The sequence below is a fragment of the Felis catus genome, chromosome E3 (genome assembly GCF_018350175.1).
Source record: "Felis catus isolate Fca126 chromosome E3, F.catus_Fca126_mat1.0, whole genome shotgun sequence".
Taxonomy (NCBI): domain Eukaryota; kingdom Metazoa; phylum Chordata; class Mammalia; order Carnivora; family Felidae; genus Felis; species Felis catus.
The window spans coordinates 9,981,836-10,001,355 of NC_058383.1; the positions used below are offsets into that span (position 1 = coordinate 9,981,836).

The 19,520-nt window shown below is 55.1% G+C and overlaps 1 protein-coding gene across 1 annotated transcript in view; it reads left to right on the top strand.

Annotated features, from left to right (window-relative positions):
* FKBP6 (FKBP prolyl isomerase family member 6 (inactive)) overlaps positions 1-18,806 on the top strand; it is a 71,286-nt gene extending 52,480 nt beyond the window's left edge. Inside the window, exons 9-11 of the transcript XR_006591260.1 lie at positions 9,952-10,141; positions 12,926-13,195; positions 16,645-18,806. The gene's annotated coding sequence lies outside the window, so the exon portion shown is untranslated. The remainder of the gene's footprint in view (positions 1-9,951; positions 10,142-12,925; positions 13,196-16,644) is intronic.
* The last annotated feature ends 714 nt before the right edge of the window (positions 18,807-19,520 follow it).

A 19,520-nucleotide genomic window follows, 5' to 3' on the forward strand; every position in this document is an offset into this window, starting at 1 on the left:
GTGTGTGGGTCTGTTTGTGTTTATACTATTTGGAATTTGTTGAGGTCCCTGGATGTGTAGATTAATGTTTTTTCAATTAGTTTGGGAATTTCTCAGCCGTTATTTCTTTGAATATTTGTTCTGCTCATTTCTTCTAGTGAATTTTTCACTTTAATGACTGTAATTTTTAACTCGAGAATATCCATTTGATTTCTTGTATAATTTCCATCTCTTTATTGATATTCTCAATTTGCTGCAACTTAATCATCACATCTCCTTTTACTTCTCTTGTCGTAGTTTCCCTTAGTTTTTTTGAATATGTTTATAATGGCTACTTTGGGGCGCCTGGGTGGCTCAGTCAGTTGAGCATCCGACTCTTGATTTCAGCTCAGGTCACGATCCCAGGATCATGGGATCAAGCCTCATGCCGGGCTCTGCACTGAGTGTGGAGCCTGCTTAAGATTCTGTCTCTCGGGGCGCCTGGGTGGCTCAGTCTGTAAAGCGTCCGACTTCGGCTCTGGTCATGATCTCGCGGTCTGTGAGTTCGAGCCCCACGTCGGGCTCTGTGTGGACAGCTCAGAGCTCAGAGCCTGGAGCCTGTTTCGGATTCTGTGTCTCCCTCTCTGTCTGCCCCTCCCCCACTTGCACTCTGTCTCTGTCTCTCGAAAATGAATAAACGTTAAAAATTAAAAAAAAAAAAAAGATTCTGTCTCTCTCTCCCTTTGCTCCTCCCCTGCTTGTGCTCTCTCTCTCTCTCAAATAAAAAATAAATAAAAATCAAAAAGTAAGAATTTATAAAATGGCTACTTTGAGGGGTTTTAGATCCAATACCTGGTCACTCTCATAGGCTGTTTCTGTTACCTGATTTTTTTCCTGGTATGTGAGTCATACTTTTCTGTGTCTTTTTTTTTTAAGTATGTATTTATTTTGAGAGAGAGAGAGGGAGAGGGGGAGAGAGAATCCCAAGCAGGCTCCATGCTGTCAGCACAGAGCTGACACGGGGTTCAGTCTCATGAACCGTGAGATCATGACCTGAGCCAATATCAAGGGTCACACTGAACCACTCAGGTGCCCTAACTTTTCTGTTTCTTTGAATGTCTCATATTTTTTTTTGTTGTTGTTGCAACCTGGATAATTGTAGGTTATAGACATTCGATTTCAGATAATATACTGTAGGGACTCAGTGTGGTCCCCCCTCCCCTGGGTCCCGTTATTGTTATTTGCTTGTTTATATATGTAATGACTGAGGGGCGCCTGGGTGGCTCAGTCGGTTGAGTGACCGACTTCGGCTCAGGTCATGATCTTGCAGTTCGTGAGTTCGAGCCCCGCGTCGGGCTCGGGCTCGGAGCCTGGAGCCCGCTTCGGATTCTGTGTCTCCCTCTCTCTCTACCCCTCCCCTGCTCACGCTCTGTGTCTCTCTGTCTCTCAATAATAAACGTTAAAAAAAAATTATATATATAGTGGCTGAAAGGATTATTTATCCCACCCTCTCTCCTTCTCCGTGTGTAGCCTCTGATGTTGCTTCCGAGGAGGCCTAACCATAGGCGTGCCCACAGTTACGCCAGAACGGCCGTGGTCTCAGCAGACTTCTCCTTGACTGTCTCTTCCTCTGATTCCACCCGTACATTAAGCTCCACTAATCGCTGTAATTATACAATATTATTTTCAACAATGTGCTATGGCATAAATTGGTCTCACGCTGATCCAATCAAATTTGAGCTCATTGGATAGTTCCCGAGGTCAGTGTTTGAGATTTGTTCTGACCCCAGGAGAGCTCTTTCTGGTCGTCTCTCTCCCTGATCCTCTCTGCCTACAGTTTAGTCTGTATCTCTAATGAATTTGCTCACTTCCTTCCAACGGCGTTGTACCGCAGCCCCCACTGTTTTTGAGAGCACTGCTGGGCCCCAGCTTCTTCACGCTCTGTTGTAAATAAGTCCGTTCCTTTGGGAAGAGATCTGGAGCCGTCTGTCCCACAGTCTGCCTCTTCCTGTAGGTGCAGTCTCTGTGCCGTGACTCTCTGGAGACAGGACAAGGGTATGCTTCCCTCTGAGAGACAAGTCTGCCTCAGGGGCCCAGGGCTCAGTAGAGGGGAAAGGCAGCAGCCTCGGGTCTTCCTGGTTGTCCTCTCCCGCGATGGAACCTCTGCCTCACAAGCCAAGGCAAGGGGATCGGGGCCTAAGATTCTCCATGGTCTCATGCTCACGGCAGAGTGGGGTCTGGGCAGAAGGGATTCCAGAGCTGAAAAGTGCTGCTGTCCTGCCCCTTCGGGGAGAACAGCCCTCTTGACTGGGAGCTGGAGGGAAAAGGACTTCTCCGTTCTGGGCCGCCCCAGTCTGGAGTGGAATTATCATCTTGAGGAGCTAGAGGTGGGGCTGGGGGAGTCTTGGTTCAAATCCCACAGACCCTCACTGTTCCTACCAACCCTCGGTAGATTTGAATAAACGTTTCTTCTTCGTTTATTTTGTTTTGTTTTGTTTTGTTTTGTTTTGTTTTGTTTTGCTTTGTTTTGTTTTGTTTTGTTTGAGAGAGGGGAGGTGCAAGTGAGTGAGGGGCAAAGACACAAAGAGAGAGGGAGAGAGAGAAGAGAGGCTTACCCAAAGCAGGGCTCAAGCTCACCTGATGAGGGACTCATGAACCGTGAGATCGTGACCTGAGTCGAAGTCAGATGCTTAACACCTGAGCCCCCCCGGGCGCCCCATTTCTTCATTTGTTGTATGCCTTTAAGACCATTTCCAAAGGGTGCCTGAGTGCTGTGATGAGCACAGTCCCCCTCCCACCCCTGGCCGACAAGCAGCGTGAGGGAGAAATATTCCTTTGCTGTTTTAAGTCACTGCGAGTAGAGTTTTTGTTGCCACAGCAAATCTAGCTTAGTGGTTCTCACGCTGGAGCGCACATTGGAATTACCCAGAAGGCTTATTAAAATACAGAGTCCCGGGGCTCCTGGGCGGCTCAGTCAGTTGAGCAGTCTGACTCTTGGTTTCGGCCCAGGTCATGATCTCCCAGGTTTCGTGAGACTGAGCCCTGCCTAGGGCTCCGCGCTGACTGTGCAGGGCCTGCTTGGGATTCTCTCCCTCTCCCTGACTCTGCCCCTCCCCGACTCGAGCTCTCTTTCTCTCAAAACAAAACAGAACTTTAACATACGGAGCAGCTCTCCTCCTGAGTTTCTGATTCAGCAGCTCTGGGGTGGCGACAGAGAATTCCCATTTCTAGTTCCCACGGAAAAGTGATCCGGCCATCCCACTTTGAGAGCCACTGCTGCACTGAAACGCAGGGGTAAATAACAGTCCGGTAGCCCTGACCTCACTCGAGAGTTGTAGTAATCATGGCGTTAACATCCGCAAGTCATTTAGACTGTGGCACACTGGTAGCCTCAGTGCTACTGTTAATATGTCCCAAGGTTTTCTTAATATATTCTCAGGTGGTTCGATTTTAATACTATTTGGCCTTTTACTCCAATAACCCCGATGACTAGACTTCCCAGGATTTTCAGTTGTCTCTTTTTCTTCCTTCCGGATCCACATAGAGCTCCCGCCAATTTGCCAGGAAAGAGAGCCAGCCATCCAGGCAGGATTGTTAACTAGACCGCATCACCTTACCTGCTTTCCCCTGGGCGGGGGGGGGGGGGGGAGCCGCTCCCCCAGTGCGCGGGGGAGGGGGGAGAGGGGGTCAGCCCTCTCCTCCCCCCGCACAAAGGGGCATGGGCTGTGTGACTGCGGTTCCCCTCGGTTCCCCTCAGGACTGGGCTTTGGGGAGGGGGCGGGTCTCCTTTTTTGGCAAAGCCGGTGCAAGGCCCCAAAACGGTGTTATCGGAGTAGTGCTGAGATTTCTTCCTGGCGGACAGATTGTGTAGAAGGAAAGACAGGCACCAAGCCGAGTCGGGGAGAAGGGGGGGTACCTGGCTTCGGCCGCTGCCTCCGTCTCCGTGCCTGAGGAATCGAGGAACCGAGGTTTGCTGCCCTTCAGGAGGCTGTGGCCCGAGAGGAAAAGGCAAGAGCCGTTCCCTTTGAATTCCTCAGAGGGAAAGATTGGTGGGGCTGTCGTAGTCTAAATGATGGCACTCCGCGATTTGGTGTCCCAGTACCGTGTCATAACCCTCCCAAGACTCCCGGGAGGGCCTCAGGTCAGGCACTGACAGTGAGGGTAGCCGACATTCTGTATCCCGTGCCATTAACTCATTCAATCCCCCCCCCCCCCCGCAACAGCAAAGCCCGTACCTCCATTACCGTCAGTTCACAGCTGGAGAAACGGAAGCACCGAGAGGTTCGGCGTTTTGTCCAAGGTCACACAGCTAGTGAAGAGAGCCAGACTTCGAACCCAGTTGGTTCTAAAGTCTCTGCTGTCAACTCTGCCACCGTCACACTATAAGACTCCCCAGAGGGCAAGCCCCATGCAGACAGGGACCTGTCCTGTCTCGCCTACGCCGGAGCCCCAGCCCTGGAAGACTGCCTTCCCTATAGGAGGTACCCCGTAACCATCTGTAGAATGAACGAGCAAGTCCCCACTGTGATGCTGGTGGGCGGAGACTGCTGAATATGTGCTGAGTGTACAAAGGAGACTCAGAGAAGACTGACCCCTCCGAGATCTCCCAGGGCGTGGTGTGGCCAGAACCACTGCCCAAGGCTAATTAGATGAACGAAGTGCCTGCGAGTCTCTCCAAAGCAAGAACCTGGGGCAGGGTGAGGTTCTGCGGGCGGAGGCTGCCCCAGAGAGGCAGAGCCCAGTGAGTGGGCAGGGAGGGCACTGTGCCCGACGCTCATGTCCTAGCCATCACGAGAGACAGACACCGAAGGCTGCTGTGCAATAACACTGAGCTTGGACACAAGGAAGAATCTGGGGTTTTCCACCATGACCTAGACTGTGGGTGGTGGCCAGAGACCCAGGTTCAAATCCCAGCTCCAGGGGTACTGCCGCCTGGGAAAGTCCACCCTGCAGGTGATTGTGAATAGCTCAAGCAGGCCCTTACCCACTTCGGCTCCTCCCAGACCTGGCCCGAGCGCTTCAGCCCCCAGGGAGCTGCCTCTCCCCAACCTCTCGCCAGGCGTGGATTTCCCAGAGAGAGGCCTGGACACTGGTGGGGTGTGATCTTGCCTCAAATAGGTCACTTTTCCAGCCGGTCACTTTTTCCCTGCTGCTGCTGACCCAGAGAGAACTGGCACATTGGCCTGCCCGAAGGGAGGAGGTGGAAGGGAGGGGGGCGAGGAGAGAGCCTGGACCCTGCCCAGTCTAGCACCTCCCAGAGCTCCAGCCCTGTGCCGGGGGCGGTGGCGGTGGGGGGGGGGGGGGTCGTGCACCAGGGGAGGCCTGGGCCGCCAGCAGAGACAGCAGGCCTAAGACCGTGGGGGCCTTGCTTAAAACGCACTTCTGGCCCCACTCCTGGGAGTCCAGGGCCCGGAACCTCCATTGCGAGGAGCTCCCCAGATTCCTCCGACGCAGGCCTCAGACGCCCTTTGGGGCTCCCTGGCAGAGGATCCCCACCCCAGCCCCACCCCTGCTTCCAGGGCGCCTTAAGTTCCTCCTTTCCTCTCTGTGTTCCTGGTTGCCGGGGAGGCCCGGGTGGTGCAGCAGGCCCCTCACCGCACCCGACCCTCATTCCTCACCGACTACCCAGCTCTGACTCTTCCCCAACCTGACTCGGCCAAGGATGTGCACTGGCCCCTCTGCAGCCGACCCGAGCCAGCCCGAAAGTCAGCGGTCTCGGCCTGGGGGACAGAGCTGCGGCGGGGGACCCTCCCTGCACCCCCTCCTGTGGAGACCAGGGGCAGGCAGCAAGCCTGGTGCGTGGTGGGGAGGAGGAGGTGGAAACTCTGTCCGGATGGTCAAATGAGGCATGACCAGAGGGCGGGGCCTGGGGGTGGGGGGGCCTGGCCGGCCAGCTCTGTTCCATGCACAAGCATGTGCAGGATGCCATGGGGCTATTTTTACTCCTGCCAAGGAAATAGCATGATTTATGTGAGGCCTGGTCCCCTTCAGGGCTATGTTATAAATACACCTGGCCCCACACTCGTGTTTGCTTGGAGAGGAAGCTCGGGCCCTGTCCTGGGTGGCCTCCCTCCTGCCTCCCTCCCAGCCTCACTGGGTCGTGTCCACGTGTGGCCTCCTCAGAATGCCCTCCCTCCTCCTGTGGTGGCTCAGCTCTCCTCGCTCATCAGGGCCTCACATGCTTTCAGGAGTGACAGCTGTCTGGGTGCTGGCTTTGATGAGGGAAAGAGGAGAGAGGCCTTGAATTTGGGGTTCACGCTGCCTCCAAGGGCCAGTCTGGGTAACAGGAAGGAGAGAGGGTTCCAGGCAAGAGGGAGGCAGGCCTGAGAAACACACGGCCCCTCCTTGAAGATGTGCCCCTCTGACCAGAGTCCCTTCCCGGAAAGTAGGAGGCCAGACAGAGAGGGTGCCTGAGGGGCCTTTCTGGGCCCCGACTGGTCCCTGCCCTGCTCCCTGCCTTCAGCTCCCAGAAGGGCAGGCAGTGCTTCATCATGGAAAAATCTAGTCTCGGGAGCACCGGCTGAGCTATTCCCTGATCAGCTCCGTGGTCTTAGGAAGTCCCGCAATTTCTTCTGAAATGGGCACAAAGATGCATACCTTCTAGATTGATGTTTGTGAGATTCAGCCCAGGCCAGAGGGACAGGGAGATATTCAGGGCAGGCAGCCTGCGTCTGACATCATTCTCATCCTCTGAGAAACCCTGGTCATGGGGCGGGGGGCACAGGGGCCACACTGATCTGTGGACCCCACCTCTGCTCTGCCGGGAAGAAGGCAGGGAGGGCTGCTTCTCAGTGAGCTCCTGGGTCACTCAGTTCCTTCGTGGTCATTCAGCGCAGCATCCAAACCTTTCACAGAAGGCCAGGATTAGTCCCGTCACAGATACTAAGAGCTACAAGGGGCCCCAGAGGTCACCTAAGAATGACAGTCGGCTATTGCCACAATAATGCTGTGTACCAAGCTGCTTGAAGACCCAGAAGCTTGAACCAACAAGCATTTATTTCTTGTTCATTCTGCTGGGCGGCTGGACTTGGCTCCAAGTCGGGTCCAGGACTGGCTCCACACGTCCCTCAACCTCTGTGGACAAGGAGGGGCTGGCTGGGGCGTGTCACGGCCGAGCCCAACCTAATGCTCCTGCCATGGAGGGGGGCGGTGGGGAAGGGAGTGACCATCGCTAACTGATAATCTCATGAACTAGCTTCCCGATCTGCCCTGGACGATGAGACGGGATCATGGAGATGCTCTAGGGCAAGGGGCGGCAGAAGGGACAGATGTCGCAGAATCCCCCCCCCCCCCACGGCACCCCCCCCACCTCAGCTCCATCCAGAGCCTTCCGGCTCCTGCTTCGTTGGTGGGAGGTGGAGGGAACTGCTTCGTTATTCATATGCTCTGCTCTTCTGCAGTTCTGAGCTACGTCCTGGGAAAGGCCATGCAAAGAGGAAGAGGAGACGGGGAGGATGTCTAGCATCCAACCACACAACTGTGCCATCTTGAAAAGGAATGAACTTAATGCCAGCACCTTCCGCTGTAACTGACCAAGGTCCAGGCTTGGAGAACGACACTGGGCCATAGTGTTTATGATGAGAAAAACAATCCAGACAAGAAGAAGGAGGGCGGGGCGGGGACCCCCACTTCCTGCACCTGGGATTCGTGGGAAAGCAAGTGACGACATTGCATGTCCCCACCTGGGCTTCTGGATAAGTGGAGAGGGGAACCAGGGGCGGGGTTCTCTTGCCATTGGGACTGTGGAGGAAACCCCTTGGACTGAGCCACATCAAAGTGGACACGATGGCCAGCATGGTCAGGCAGGGGTAGCCTGGACACAGAGCTCTCCAAGGCCCCTCCGAGTGGGTCCTGCAGGACGAGTCCCAGGGTTAAAAGCCAGCCGTCAGCCACAGAGACATCTGTGGTGGCCACGGTGCCACCTCAGCTAAGGGTGGGAGGGGATGCAAGCCAGGCCCGGATCCTGGAGGCCGGCAGACCCCAGCAGGTGCCAGCACGGGCCCCAGGCCAGCGGAAGGCTGGCCCCTTCATCCCTCGCTCCCTCTGCATCCAGGCCACCCTCTCTGGGAGGGAAGAGGAGGGTGGAAGGGGTGGTTCTGAGAAAGATGGGGTTTGTTTTCCTCTATGAAAGGCCACTAGAAGGGAGCCTCATCAGTCATCTGAGCAGACACACAGGATACCCCCTGCCCGTCCCCACACTAACACAGCCCTCACACTGCTGACGTCACTGCCCCCCAGAATAGGTCTGAGCGGTTCGCTCTCTTGCTTCACACTTGGGGCCAGCCCCTCGCCCGTGGGGCAGGGGTCCACCTTCCCCGCCTCTCTAGTCCCCCGACCCCACAGCTGGATCCAGCCATGCCAAAGGAGAGAGACAGAGACCTCTGGTTGTCCCTTGATACCTCCTTCCCCTTCTTCCGTGGCATTTGAACCCCTGAGTTTTAGCTGGATATGCAGCCACCCAGAATAATCTCTTGGCTGTCCTTGTGGCTAGGGTGGTTACAAACCACGTGCTGGCCAACAGGTTATAAACTGTCACCTGTCAGCTTCTGAAAGCCTTCCTTCAGCACACTGGCATGTATATTCCCCCCCTTTTTTCTTCACCTCTTCCTCCATGCCGCTGCCTGGAATGTGGGTGTGATGGCCGGGACTCTAACTGCCATCTTGGGCCAAGAGGTCAAAACCTGCATTCCAGGGATGTGTGGTGAGCTGGAAAGAGCCTGGGTCCCTGAGGAATTCATGGAACTGAGCCACCAAGTTAGCGGTGACTGCCTCCCTCTGGACTTTCCCATGAGAAGGGAGGCGGGGAGGGTGGGGAGAGAAGCTTCTATGTTGTTGAAGTGGCTACTGCCTTTCTGTCGCTGTCACTAACAAACACATGGAACTCACTGTTTCCAGAACAGGCCACATTCTTTCAGCCCTCCAGGTCTTTGCACCTGCTCCCTTTTCCTGTCCCCACTGCCACCCAACAGCCCGAGAAACTCCCAGTTAGCTTTAAAAACTCACGCCAGACATCCTCTTCCCCGCAAAGAAACCTAAGACTACACTTATTTTAGGTGACTAATGAGCCGTTTCTTCTCGTTTTTCTTGCATTTTATTCTTAAACCCTCACAGAGTTAGCTGCTTCCGGTTGTGGGGTCCCCCCCCCAACTCAGATTCACCCCAGGGTCAGCACCGTCTAGACTCCTGTCTCTCCAGCCCAGCAGCATGCTCCTCAGGGACTCTGTGTCTTTACCCTCCTGGTCCTTTGTGAAGTTCGATTCATCATGGGGTCTGGTGGGTTTATGCAGGGCGGGGGTGATTCTAAATCGCAATCCTGCCCTCTCCTGTCATTCCGTCCCCCTCGTGCCCGCCCCAGGCTGGCAAGGTGGTGAGGGTCAGCCGAGGCCAAGGGCAGGCAAGGTGGCCACGTACCTGGACTGTGCCAAAAGCAGTGCTGGGCGGTGGGAGATCCGCTCTGTGGAGTGGAGGTGGGGGCCTCAGACCAGGGCTTCGGGTGATGTGCCCAGGTGTCCGGGCTGCGGACGGAAGGGAACAGGCGCGTCAGGAGAGTGTAGATTCCGCTGCCTAGAACCTTATCCGGCCTGGCCCGGACACACAGCCCGGGCATTATTGCTTCAGCCATGGAGGGTCAGCTCGCCCCGGCTCTCCAGGGCACTGACTTACACGAGACCCTCTTTGTAGCCAACCTCGTTGCTAGCAGGGACGTTGACAGCGTGCTGGGCCCCTCCTGGGCAGAGCTCCCCTACCTCTTCCTCTCCTGGTGACCCTGCCGGGAGGACTGGTCCCCGCGCACACGGGGGAGAGGAGGGCCCAGCCACAGATGGTGGACACCCGGACCGGCCTCAGGGCCACACACCCTGAGAACAGACGGAGCCCCAGCTTCAGACTGAGCTCCACTAGTCTGAACGTGTCCGCATGGGACCGGGCGGAAGTCAATATGTCAGAGAGAAAAATCCATCTGTCCCTAAAGGGTCTGTTGTCTGGTTATTACAGGGTAATTCGTTGGGCAAACGAACCACGTCCAATAAGGTGGTGTGATTACAACGAACGGAAGGGATTCAGGATATTCCCTGGACTGGCTGACGATGAACTGGGCGTTGGGAATCCAAGTATTCCCAGGTTTCTGAGCACAAACCCCTGGCTGGATGTGACGTCACCGGCTGCAGTGAGGACAAGAAGAGAGGTAGAGGGGCAGGTGGGGGTGAGGGAAAGACAAGAACCCTGTTCTAGTTGCTGTGTGCGTGGGCTGTCCTAGCAGAGACACATGCCAAGCACTCAGTTGGATGTCGGGACTCAGAGGGCAGGCTGGGTGGGAAATGGGAATTTGGCAGCCACCTCGTACAAATGAGAGAGGTCCTTGGGGGGTTGGGGGGGGGGCGGTGGTGGGGAAGGTGCTGCCCTGCCAGCATTCCGAAGTAATGGGAAAGTTTGAGGCACACCCAGCACACGCAGGTCAAGGTCAGGGAACCAAATGCCTTTTCGGAGGACTCTGGAATGGAAGCTCCATGTGGGCAGGGACCTTATCACTTGTCTGCTTCCCCCATCTCGGCCCTCCTGGGGAGACTTCCAGACCCGCAGGTGGAGCGGACCGTGTCTCGCGCACCCCAGGGGGCTCCCCATTGGCATCAGGCATGCTGTGCTGTGGGGTATATGTCTTTTAAGGGAACATAAGTGAAGGAAGGCAGGATTCGGGGCCTGAGGTTGTGGGAGCAAATGCGAAGGATCGGTTTCAGGAAGTAGGTGCCACCCGATGGGCCTTCTCTATGGGCACCAGGTGGGAGCAGGCAGAAGACGGGGTGGGGAGGAGTGCGAGGGGTTGCGTGCAGCCCCCACTCCCTGCTCTGTGTCCTTCTCATCCCCACAGCTCAAGGTGGGCTCAGCCTGCACGTGGGGGGGTGGGGGGGAAGCTGGGGGAGGCAGGGTCTGATCTTGCCACTCCCCTCACATCTGGACAAAAGAACCAGGACCACTGGGGCACGGGCCCTGAGTCTCCTTCCCCCCAATCCTGGGAGCTGTGACTTGTCCAGGTCAGGCAGCCCAGCGAGGGGCTTGCGGCCCTCCAGGCACCGCACCCCCACCCCCGCCAGCCCTTTCTGCAGCTGGAGGCCATTTCCTTCCCCAAGGACACAGCCCCCCGAGGTGGCACAGAGGGGACAGGAGCCCGGGGACAGCCATCCACTGCAGAGCTCTTTCCACACCTCCGCTGCCTGTCCCCTGCCTGGGAACCCCTGCTGGGGGTCCCTGGCTCCTTGCTTCCTCTCTGGGGGCAGCCCTGGGTGAGGGCAGGACCTGGGGAGCCTGGGAGGCCCGAATCTTCAGTGGGTCCTGTTCTCTCTGGGGCCAAAAAAATTCAGGGGTGGGGGCTCAGCCTTCTGTTCTGCCCCTGCGGCCACACAGCAACTACGGCCATGGGGTTGAGGTTGGGGGCGGAAAGAAAACCCCAACACCCCGCTTTCCACCCCAGGCCCCAACTTCTCTGTATTTGTTTATTTACCTTGGAAAAGGCCCCACGGCCCAGGCAGGAAATGGGCCAATTCCAGGAGGCTCGGCCGGGCTGGGGAACAAGGAGCCACATTGTGCTCCGTGCCCGGCTGCTCCCCACCCTGGGCCTGCCGCGGGAGCCCAGAGAGGGGGATCTGCGTGGGGGCCCGGCAGGAAGGAGGCGTGGGGCTCCAAGCCAGCCGTCCATGAAAGGGCTTCTGTGCGGGGGCGGGCCGGGGGCTGCCGTGTCCCCACCCCTCCTGGGAGCGGACGCAGCAAGGATGCGGGGCAGGGGGCCGCCCCTTGCTATGGCCTAGGGCCCTCCTGGCACCGACCTGCCAGGTCAGGCGAGACACCCAGGAGCCGCCTGGCCACGGCGCCCCCTCCCCTTCCCGAGCAGATGCCACCCCTCCGTGGTGGGGACGTCCTGCCCTTAGCCTCCCCTCCCTGGTCCCAATTCCTGCCAGGCAGCTGGCCCAACCTCAGGCCTCCCTGCGGAGAAGCCTGTAGGCTGGAGAGTCCTGTGGTCAGAGCCCTGCCCTGGCTGATGAGGGCCAAGCCGGTGTGGAGGTTGATGTCACCGTGGGGGCACTCGGGGAGGGCTGGCCCTTCCCCAGCTCTGGACTCTTCCCTACCAGCAGACTGTGTCCATGGGGGCTGATCGTTCATTCGTTCATTCACGTGGCTCCCTGTCTGTAGCCGCACACTCCCTTCCTCCCTATTCGTGCAGCCCTGACAGGCCACAGCCCCCTCCCCCAGGTCCCAGAGTGCCGGTCTGCGAATGGCACCCCATCTCTACGGTCTTCTGCAGAGGCTTCCTACTACTTTCTGGGTCAAGACACTCAGGGCCCTGCACACTCAGCCCCACCTGCCCTTAGGCCCCAGCACACCAATGATGGGATGTGGGGGGAGACAAGGGATGTGGGGGGACCTCCCCCACCAACACTCAGTGGGGCTTTTGCATGAACATGTCCTTCCATCTGGAAGAGAGTCTGAGGGGGCTCAGAATGGGGATAAAGACCTGGGACAAGAAATGTGTACAGGAGTCACCTAGGACTGCCCCTCCCAGCTAAGTTACCACCCTCCACCCTGCCACTCGGGGCATGGCTCTGTGCCCCTACACCTGCAGGCCCTCACAGCCCCACATCACCCAGCATGTGTGTGTGTGTGTGTGTGTGTGTGTGTGTGTGTGTGTGTGCGCACGCGCGTGTACCTATCTGCACTAATCTCCGAATGGATCATCAGCCTTTCCGGCCGGGACTGGGTCTGTGTCCTCACTGTGTCCCCAGATGTGGGCCATAGCAGGTGCTCAGTAAATGTGTATGGGATGAAGCAAGCAGGAGAGGAAGGGAGGAACGAAGGAAGGAAAAGACCAGAATATAAAGAGAGATAATCTGCTTCCAGATGGGTGGGCTCGATATTGTAAAAGTGTGAGTTTCCCCAAATTAGTCTATAACTTCAATAAAGTAATCTCTAAATCCAATAGGACTACTTAAGGAAGTAGATGACACAGTTCTTCTAGAAGAGAAAGTGAGCAAGAAGGAGCCAAGATGATGATCCAGAGGAAAAAAGACGAGGACCTGCCCTTCTAGCTATTAAAGCAAATGACACGTTCGCAATCGTTCAAACCAACGAGTCCTGCGCAGCCGATGCTGGGGGCACGGACGTGTGTCCCACACCATTAGGAGCGGCTCTTCCTGTATGGACCCATCTGAACCTCAAGTTAATCTCCTTTCACAGCTCCTGTCATTTCCAGGTAAGGAAACTGAGGAAACACCCCACGCAGTGGGTACTATTACTCATCCAGTCCAGCTAGAATGTTTTCATGCTGTGTGAAATGCTGAGCCACGGTTACTCAGGGGGCAGACTGAGCTTTGAGAGGGCCCAAGACCCATCCAGTTAAAAAAAAAGTTGCAGAATGGTACCTACATCTTTGAAGGGGAACACAAGAAAACACCCGTTGTTCTGTATACATGTGCATGGAGGGAGGTGAGTGCATAGAAGTTTCCGGAAGGAAACAGAGTGAGTCCCACCATGTCAACCCTGTAGGGGGGAGAGGGATGGGGACTTTTGGATTTCCCTTCATATACTTCTCGTGCCTCTTTCCTTCTTCCGTGGGAAAACCTAACACACAGAAACGTGCCCCAAATGTAGGTGTTCGCACTGAAACTTGTTATCAGATGAGCACCTGTGTGACGCCACCCGGCCAAGAGAGGGACACTCACTGCCGGTCCCAGAGCCCCGTCCTGCCCTTCCCGAACGTAACCAACTCCCGGTCCCTGCATGACTGCCACATCTACTTGCCAATTATGATGTCACCTGCTTTGCATTTCTGTAACATTTATCAAAAATAGCAAACCGGGGCACCTGGGTGGCTCAGTCGGTTAAGCATCTGACTTCAGCTCAGGTCATGACCTTACGGTTCGTGGGTTCGAGCCCCACATCAAGCTCTGTGCTGGCAGCTCAGAGCCTGGAGCCTGCCTCAGATTCTCTCTCTCTCTCTCTCTCTCTCTCTCTCTCTCTCTCTCTCTCTCTGCCCTCCCCTGTCTCTGTATCTCAAAAATGAATAAGTATTGAAAAAAAATTGTTTTAAATAGCAATCTAATTTACTTTTGCCTGTTTCCAGGCTTTGTCTAAACGAACAGTAGGTATTCTGCTGGCCCTGGCTTCTTTCAGCCTTACGATTTAAGATTCACCACGTTGGTGCACGTAGCTTGTATAAAGACGCTAGTCTCGGGACGCCTGGCTGGCTCAGTGAGAAGAGCGAGCGGCTCTTGATCTCAGGGTCGTGAGTTCAAGCCCCACGTTGGCTGTAGAGATTACTTAAACAAACAAACAAAAATCATGCTAGTGTCACTCATGGGGCCCACCCTCATGACCTGTCAGCTGCCAAAGACCCCACCTCGTTACGTTACCTGCACACAGAGGGTTGGATTTTGGCCCAGGAATTTGGGGGGACACAGACACTCGGTCTATAAGATGTACGTGCCATCTATAAGCAAGCCCCAAACTGGAGACGGCCCAGATGTCGGTCACCAGAACAAACTGTGCCACGTCCATACAGTGGAGCCCCACTCGGCAATAAGAGCAAACAAATCACAGAGACTCACAATGACACAGAGGAGTCGCATAGACACCACGCCGAGCGCTAGGAGCCAGACACAAAGAGCAAATACCGTAGGATCCCATTTATAAGACGGTCCAGAACAGGTGCAGCAGAGCTGAGACACAAGCAACAAGAACAGCAGAGCGTCTGGCTGGAAGGGGACACGAAGCAGCCCTCGGTGGGGGGGGGGGTGCTGGGGGACGGCGGGGGCGGGGGGGCGGAGCACACATGCTCTGTTTCTTGATCTGGGTGGTGGTCACAGGGCCGTGTTCACTTTGGGATTTTTTTGTTTTTTAATTTTTTTTATTTTTGAGCAAGAGCATGCGAGCAGGGGAGAGGGGCAGAGGGAGAGAGAATGTTAAGCAGGCTCTGTGCTAAGTGTGGGGCTCGAGCCCACAACCCTGGGATCGTGACCTGAGCCAAAATCAAGAGTCAGATGCTCAACCGACTCAGCCACCCAGGCTCCCCCATATTCACTTTGTTACTAATTGGTCAAGCTGAACATGCAAGACTTGTGCATCTGAACGTAAATTATATCTCAGTTAAAAAAAAACACACAAAAAACAACTATATGCATGTATCACTTTAATTACAAAAGTATTGGGTCACCTGGCTGGCTTAGTTGGAGGAACATGTGACTCTTGATCTCGGGGTCATGAGTTCGAGCCCCATGCTGGATGTGGAGATTACTTAAAAATAAAAATCATTTAAAAAATTACAAAAGTGAGGTGCCTAGATGGCTGAGTCGGTTAAGAGTCTGACTCGTAATTTCAGCTCAGGTCATGATATCGTGGTTTGTGGGTTCGAGCCCTGTGTTGGGCTCTGCCCTGGCAGTGCAGAGTCTGCTTGGGATTCTCTCTCCCTCTATCTCTGCCCCTCCCATGCTCTCTCTTTCTCTCTCAAAATAAATAAATTTTTAAAATGCTACCTTTTAAAAAAAATCACAAAAGTATTATAAGTAAACAAAAGCACCCCAATTTTACTCACCTGTAAGAATGTCTTTGAGTCTGGATAGACACACCTCCCACTGCCAACAGGGAACCTTCCAGAGAGGGGGAAGAGAAGGCATGAAGAATGTGAATTTTCACTTTTTTAAAAAATGTTTTAATGTTTATTTTTGAGAGAGAGAGAGAGAGAGAGCATGAGCTGGGGAGGGACAGAGAGAGACGGAGAAACAGAATCCAAAGCAGGCTCCGGGCTCCGAGCTGTCAGCACAGAGCCCAATGTGGGGTTCGAACCCACGAACCATGAGATCATGACCTGAGCCGAAGTCGGACGCTTAACCAAATGAGCCACCCAGGTGCCCCTGGATTTTCATTTTTTTTTTTCATTTTTTTTTTAACGTTTATTTATTTTTGAGACAGAGAGAGACAGAGCATGAATGGGGGAGGGTCAGAGAGAGGGAGACACAGAATCTGAAACAGGCTCCAGGCTCCGAGCTGTCAGCACAGAGCCCGATGCGGGGCTCGAACCCACGGACCGCGAGATCATGTCCTGAGCCGAATCAGCTGCCCAACCGACTGAGCCACCCAGGCGCCCCTGGATTTTCACTTTTTTTTTTTTTAAAGTTTATTTATTTGTAATCTCTACCCCCAAGATGGGGCTCAAACTCATGACCCCGAGATCAAGAGTCTCACGGTCTGCCAACTGAGCCAGCCAGGCGCCCCATTTCACTTTCTATTGAGTAAACTCGAAAGTGTGCACAGAACATAGTGCTAGTTTTTAAAATATGTGTGATTATAAATTATATATATTCTGTTTCTTTCTCTTTAAAAAGAATAATCAGAAAGCAATGGTGATGAAGAGTCCACAGTCAGCAGAGGGTTGTCCTGAGCCAAGATGTGGCCCAAGCCCAGGGAGGCTGCACAGATTAGCTAAAATGACAGGTGCAGAGCACGGTTTGAACCCAGGCAGCTGAATCCAGAAACTGTGTTCTGAACCATCCTGCGTGCGGCCTAGAGGCGTCAAAGATCCACGTGTGGTTTGCCCCAGGGGGGTGGGGATGCCTGCAGAAATGGAGTACAGGCCACAGGAGAAGACGTATGGGAAGGGGGCTTCTGTCCTTCTCGTGGGATAATGCTCCCCTTGCCTCTCCCCAGAGCACACCCAGGAAGGACAAGCAACCGGCGAGGAGCAGGGAGGGACCAAGATGGAGGGACATCCTCCCTGCCTGTGCCGCAGCTGGGAGAGACACGATGACGGGGCCATGGACGCGGGGACTCCCTGGTGGGATGACCTAAGGCAGAGAGGTAAGGCAGGGCATAGGCCAAGTGTCTGGCCCAAGGTCCAGCTGACCACTCAGCCTCAGTTTCCTCATCTGTAAAATGGGGCAAATAAGGTCATGGGTATGAAAGGGCCTCACAGGACACAGGGAGTGGTTGGGACCATAATCTGAAAGAGTCGGAGCCTGGAAGGGGAGGCAGTCTGGGCTGTGAAGCAGTGGGAGGCCCTCCCTGGGCCATACTGGGGGGGGGGCCTGGGGGCAGCGTCCACACCTTTTCCTCCACACGTCCGTCCCTGGCTGAGGGAGGCCACGGTCCGGAGTGGCTAAAGGTCATGCTTCTGCATCTGACAGGCCTTGTCAGGCTTCTGCCCTCACACCTTGAGAGGCCAGTGTGGCCTAGAGCCAGGCTCCTATGCTGGCTGCCCCGGAGGCGGGGGCTGGGGCGGGGCAGGAGGAAGGCTCCAGAACACGTTCAGGAGCTCAGGACCGTCCAGCCTGGAGCCTCCCCAGGCAGGGGCGGAGTAAGGAGGTGAGACCCTTGGTGGTCAGGGCCCACTTGCCCCACAGGCAGGTGACTTTCCCTGGGGAAGCCCCAGAGGCCAGCCCTGCAGACCGCAGCTTCAGAGGGGGGGTGGTCCCGGGCCCTGGAGCCAAGGGAGAACCCGGGCTGGGGAGCCCGAGGCCCGTCCGCTGCCGGGACAGCCTGTGGGCCTGGACCCGAGGCCCCCGGCTGCGCTGGGCAGGGCGGCAGAGGCAGCAGGGGCCGGGCTGGGGCCTCCTTCCTCCCTGCTCGGCAGCTGAGGTTATTTTTTTCCCCTCCGCTGCTGCTGAATTTCCCTTCAAGTTGGATAAATAAGCAGCAGGTTCCAACGTCAACGAAACAGGAGCTGGAGCTGCCGCACAAAAGCGGCTTTCAGTAGCCGCGGGCGCCTCCCGGCCGCCCTGGCCCCAGGGTGGCTGCAGTAGCCCCAGCAGGGCTTGGGGCTGGACACAGGACGAGGGGCTCCCCAGAGGAGGGATGCCTCTTCCCGGCAGCAACCCCAGAGTCCCTGCGCTGAGAGGGCCTGCTTCCTGCTCATAGCTCTGCAACCCTCTGCCTCAAATACCTCTCCCCTTCCCTTGGCCCGGTGAGAGCACCTTCCTCTCCAACACTCACGCACTCGCACTCGTCACCTCTTTGGGTCCCTGCCTGCACCCGCCCCCTGCCGCAGAGCCCACGCTTGTCCTTTGCCCCCCATAGCATGCCCTCCCTTAAAATCTTCCCAGGCTCCCCCGTTGCCCAACGATAAATCCCAGATTTCCAGCCTCCACTACGGACCCTGGCAGGCTGCTGCCTTTTTCTCTCCAAAGCTTTTGCAAAGGCTGTGCCCTCTGTCTAGAACACCCTTCCCTCTCTTCTACCTGGCTCCCACTTAGCTTTGAGACCCAGCTCATGTATCACCTTCTGACACGCACCCTGGCGTCTCTCTAACCGCAGCAATCAGCTGACACCACAGTGGTGGCTCTCCCATCTACGACTCGGGCTGTCCCTGGGCCACCAGAGAGCAGGCAGCCAGGCTAGCCCGGCCTGTGCTGTGTGTGTGCTGTGTCCTTTGCTCCCGGCGCAAAGGAGGTGCTCAGTTAATATTTGCTGCCAAAAGATGTGATTCCTACAAAATCACATTAACATTCCACTCATGTAAACTAAATGCAAACCAAACTGTACTGACCGCAGTCCAGCACCTGGGAAGGGGAGAGAAGGTACAAGACAACTTTTGGGGGTGAAGAATATATTCACGATTATTGTTTTTTAATCCTGGCACTATTGCTTGCCCTTAAGCCAGTAGCTTTAACTCTCCCTAAGCCCATGAAAACTAAAATAAGAGCCATCTCATAAGGTGTTAAAAGGACCAAATAAGATATAAATTAGGGGTGCCAAGCTGGCTCAGTTGGTAGAACATGCGACTCCTGATCATCTCCGGGTCCTGAGTTCGAGCCCCACTTCGGGCACAGAGCTCGCCAAAAAAAAAAAAAAAAAAGGTAAATGAATACTTAAAATATGGTACTTTTTTTTAAGTTTATTTATTTAGGGGTGCCTGGGTGGCTCAGTCGGTCAAGTGTCTGACTTCAGCTCAGGTCACGATCTCATGGTTCATGAGTTCGAGCCCCGCATCGGGCTCTCTGCTGTCAGCGCAGAGCCCGCTTGGGATCCTCTGTCCCCCTCTCTCACTGCCCCTCCCCTGCTCCCTCTCTCTCTCTCTCTCAAAAATAAATACACTTTTTAAAAAAAAATGTACTTATTTATATCGAGAAAAGGAGAGTGGGGAGGGGCAGAGAGAGAGAGGGAGAGAGAGAATCCCAAGCAGGCTCTGACCACAGCCCAACGCAGGGCTTGATCCCATGAACCGTGAGATCATGACCTGAGCCAAAACCAAGAGTGGGATGCTCAACCAACTGAGCCCCCCGGGCGCCCCAGGACTTATTTTTAAGTTCGTTTCACACTATACTGGCCAGTTATTGTATATAACAGTTATGTACTAGTTATTAACATTTGAATGTGCTAGTGCCCGGCAAGATAGTTGCATTTTAACCAGAAGATACTCATTATCTGCGTAGATTGCGGTGATGATTCCACAAGTATATCCATACGTCAAAAGTCATCAAATTGTACACTTTATTTTTTTGAAGATTTTATTTAAGTCGTCTCTACACCCAAGGTGGGGCTCAAACTCACAACACCGAGATCAAGAGTTGCACACTCTACCGACTGAG